The sequence below is a fragment of the Orycteropus afer genome, unplaced genomic scaffold (genome assembly GCF_000298275.1).
Source record: "Orycteropus afer afer isolate SDZICR_OR568_19922 unplaced genomic scaffold, OryAfe1.0 scaffold00214, whole genome shotgun sequence".
Lineage (NCBI taxonomy): Eukaryota > Metazoa > Chordata > Mammalia > Tubulidentata > Orycteropodidae > Orycteropus > Orycteropus afer.
In genome coordinates this window covers 3935876-3940726 of record NW_006921801.1, presented here as the reverse complement: position 1 = coordinate 3940726, position 4851 = coordinate 3935876, and positions in this window count along the sequence as shown.

The window sequence follows — 4851 nt, the reverse complement described above, 5'->3', positions numbered from 1 at the left end:
CTGCTCTCCTGCCCTGCTGCTTTGGGCATGCCTGAGTTCCTCTCCTCACCTGGATCCCTGTGGCTGACTGCTCCTCTGTCTGGGTTCCTGGCTTTTAATCCCTTCTCCTGCTCTCCCGCCCTGCTGCTTTGGGCGTGCCTGATTTCCCTCTCCTCATCTGGATCAACCTAGTAGTAGAATTATAGGCACCAAGGAACCTGGGTGAGTAGGGCAGGCTCTTTGATACTCCACCAATCATGCCATCTCACCAAAGTTACTCTTTTTCTGAGTGTGGTAGTTAAGAGTATGTGTCAGCTTGACTGGCCTGGTTTTGAGTGGCTGGGCAGCTGGATGTAGTTATTTCCCATGATAAGACTGGTAATCAACTCCATGGTGGAATCTACTGTGAGTAGCTGAGTAGCCTTAGGGATGTGGTCTGCTTCCAGTATAGAAGAAGCTGTTTTGAGGAAGATCCCTAGCTTTTAGCACATCTGGATCCTGTATTTGGCTGAGTCTTCGTCTCAGTGGCCTGCCATGTTGTCTGATGATCTTGGGACTGTTAATGGACTTGAATTAGTTGCCTGCTGTGTTGCTTGATAATTTTGGGACTGTATCATTTTACTTGTCAATCTTGAATTTGTCAGCCTCAGCAGCCAGCAGCTGCCTGAGTTAAAAGGAGCCTCCAGCTTCAGTGGGCCAGGAGTAAGAGGCCAAGCTAAAGCCCAAAGTCGAGGGGCCTTCACCCAGCCCCTAAAGCTGGGACTTTGAACTCAGACTTCTAGCCTCCTAAACTGTAAGAGAATAAATCCCTGTTTGTTAAAGCCATCCATCGGTGGTACTTCTGTTAGAGCAGCACAAGATAACCAAAACAGTGAATTTCTCAGAGTTGAGCCATAATGTGACCATCATCCACTTCAATGGACCTCTTTCACCCTCTGCATTTCCATTCAATTTTCCTTTGTTTTCTTTGACCCAATAGCAAACCAACTGTAGCACCTTCTTCTCTAAAGCTCTATAAACTCCAGAATGTCCTGTGACACACTCTATAAGTTTTCTGTTTTATCCTCTCCAACAAGACTGTTGGAGACAAACACCAGCAGGCAGTTGGCCAGCACCTCTGTAGGGTGGAATCTTCTCCACTGACAAGCCAGATACATTCCAGGATTTGGTTTCTCCTCTTAAGCCTGCTTCATTTGCTTCATGTTGGCTATATATGCCAAACTATATAGGCTCTGCCACTGTTGTGTCTCCCACTGCCTTCACTGACCCAGTTCAAGGCCTCACTGCCTCTTAGCTAGATTATTTTAACCACCTACCTTCTTATGAGTCTACTTGCTTTTGCTTGTGATAAGAATGAAAGCTATTTGTGCCTGATCTCAAATTTATGATCAACCTCCTACTAAGGCCATCACCTGACCCCCTACTTCCAGAAAGATATATGCAGGGGACACAGCCAGGGTAATACATACCAGGTAGAACCTCATCTAGATGAGCAAGACTGGGCACAAGTGAACTAGGAGGTCTCACTTAGATCCAGGTACTAGTGGTTCCCTTTCAACCTCAGCTGCAATTAGAATCATCTAGGGAACTTATAAAATACCAATGTCTAAGCCCCATCCCCTGAGCTTCTGATTTAGTTAGGGTGAGGCCTGGGTATGTTTATTCTTTTCTCTATATTAACTTATATAAGCCCAAAATAGTTTATATACAAAAATGTTACAAGTTCATCATTAGTACGTTTTTTACTTACTATTATAAATTTCTGTTACAATTTCAATTGATGTAAAATGTTCCATGCTCTTGAACAATTTACACTCATTCCTGAATGGTTGAAATTTTCTATTTTACCTAGCATCGATAATCTGCTAACATAACAAAACATTTACCCTATACTTCAATATATATGTCTATATTTGAGGGCTTGTATTTTTTTAAGTTTCCTGGTGGCATAGTGCCTAAGGCAATGACTGCTAACCAGAAAGCTGGGATTCAAACCCACCAGCTACTCCTTGGAAGGAAGGATGGGCAATCTACTTCTGTAGTGATACTGCCTTGGAAACCCAAGGAGGGGTCGCTATGAGTTGGATCCGACTTGACAGCAGTGCATTTGGTTTGTTTGGTTTAAGCAATTCTAATGTGGAGTTTGGGTAGAGAACAACATAGGTCAAAGTAAAAGTTGGTCAGGTACCATGGCCCCGTTTTCTCAGTCCTGGACAACTTTTGCTCTGTGGAAAGAACCCCAAAGACATGGGCACCAAGGGGGAGAAGAGGTTTCCTGCTGAGGTCTAGGGTCAATCTGGCCCAAGCCATCCCCTCTGGGCATTTCCAGGGAGGAGCCCTTCTCCTTGAGCTGCCTGAGATTGGAAGTTACCCAAAGAGAACCAAAAACACATGACTCCAAAGAGGTAAAACAAGGAAAAAGGATCTGTCATGCTGAATCATGAGCTTGGAACCTCTCCCCCAACTCTCTTCCTCCCAGCCCTGGACCTTGACTCACAGCAACCTCTGGCTGTGCTGACCACCCCCCATCAAATGTGGCTTCCTCTAGACCCCACACTCATAGCCTCTGTTTTTTAAATTCAAATGAAATATTGTGGGGGAAAATTCTGGGAAGCAGAAAAAACCATCATTCCACTACTATCCACAAATACAAGGAATTGATGCTCAGCTTTGAGGGACTCTAAATTGGGGAGCAGAGGAAAGCAGCAGAGACCTGCAGACAGGCAAGAATCAATGAATCTATGAGTTGCATGCAGTAAGAAAATCACTTCTCTCACCATCCTTGTTGCTACTCCCAGTCACATGGGCCACTGGCTGCTATGAAATGGGGAAGTGGCCCCAGACAAAAAGCCTGTTTCCCTAACCACCACACCCCCTTCCTGTACAAAGATTCAAGACCCAAAGGTTCTGCTCTAAATTCAAGAAGACAGAACTTCCTGGGGGTCCATTTGGAGTATGCCACACCTCCCCCAACCAGATACTGTCAGCTGCCAGTCTACTGTGAATTGGTACAGAAGGGCCCCTGCAGTACAGTCAGCTCTCATAATCGACACTCTACCAGCCTCCCTCTCGATCCCTTAGCTCAGGCCTTTGAAACCAACAGGATAGACTTCCTAGGGATTCAGTTTGGGTCTGCTTGTTCCTTCTTCCAGTTGGCACTGAGGACTGCTGACTGACAGCGTGGTATGTACTAGGAAGCAGATATCTTGAGTGGAAGATACACCCACAGCCAACATACTCCAGGAGGAGCTCTAATAGTAACAAGACTGAACTCCCTGGGGGTCCATTTGGAGTGTGCAAGAAACTCCCCCACCTAGACACTGTCAGCTGCAAACCTATTGCTAAATGCTACAGAAGGCCCATGCAGTGGTTTATACTCCCATAGCAAACATTCTACCTGCTTCCCTGTGCAACATAGCTCAGGCCTCTGAAACCAACAGGACATACCTCCCAGGGAGTCTACTCAGGTCTGTTTGTTCCTCCTTCCATTTGGGGCTGAGAAATGACTGAGGCCGTTGTGTGCTAAGAAGCTTCCACTCCATCTTTAGCAGAGGCTACGCCCACAGCCAACATACTACAGGGAGGCGTCTGATAGCAATATGGCAGACCTCCCCAAAGACTCATTTGCAGTGTGATAGACCTTCTGCAACCCAGAAACCATTACTTGTAAACTTGCTATGAAGTGCTACAGAAGGGCTCTGCAGTGGAGTCTGTGTCCGTAACACTCTGTCTGCCTCCCTGCATACCCTATAGCTCTAATCTCTGAAACCAGCAGGATAGACCTCCCTGGGGGTCAGTCAGGGTTAGTCTGCCACCATTTCCAATTGGCTCTGAGGACTGCTGACTGAGGCTGCTGTGTGTTAGGAAGCAGGAGTCTTGAGTGGAGGCTGTACTCACAGCCAATAGTCTACAGGGAGACTTTGATAGCAACAAGGGAGACTTCCATGGGAATCTGACCAGAGCATGACATCCCCTCCCCAACCTGGTAATTGTTGGTTGCCAGTCTATTGCAAACTACTACAGAAAGCCCCATGTAGTCAAGCGTTCTCCTGTAGTCAGCACTCTATCTCCCTCCCGGTGGATCCCATAGCTCAGGCCTCTGAAACTAATGGGATAGACACCCCCCCCTTGGGGATCAGATTGGGTTTGTCTCCTCCCCTTTACAGTCAGCACTAAGGATTGCTGATTTATGCTACTGTGTGCTAGGAAGCAGGCATCTTGAATGGAGGCTGCAGACATCTGTGGGGATCTGTCTACAGTGTGACTATACCTCCTCCAATCAGTAGCTGTTGGCTGCTGGACTGATATGAACTCCTACAGAAGGTACTCAACAGCTCTCTCTCAGGTCCTTGCTTCTAAGATAACCAAGAAAAGGAGGAACTATGGTTGTGTCAAAAAGCACAATGGCCATGTGCAGTCAATTCACTGCACAAACTGTGCCTACAGCATGCCCAAAGATAAGGCCACTTAAGAACTTCATAATTCAAAACATAGTAGAGGCCACCACAGCTGTCAGGGACATTTCTGAAGCAAATGTCTTCAACACATATGTGCTTCTCAAGCTGTACAGAGACTACATTATTGTGTGAGTTGTGCCATTCAAAGCAAGCTGGTCAGGAACCATTCTCATGAAGCTTGGGAGGACAGAGCACCTCACAAATGTCTTAGATTCAAATGAAAATGAAAGCACAACATACCAAAACTTATGGAACATAGTAAAGGCAATACTCTGAGGAAAATTTATGGCAATAAATGCCTACATAAAAAAAGAAAAAGATCTCAAATTTTTTAACTTTTCATTATAATTTGGATGAAAGTTTACAGAGCAAAATGATTTTCCGTTCAACAAGTCATGCCTGTTTTGTGACATTG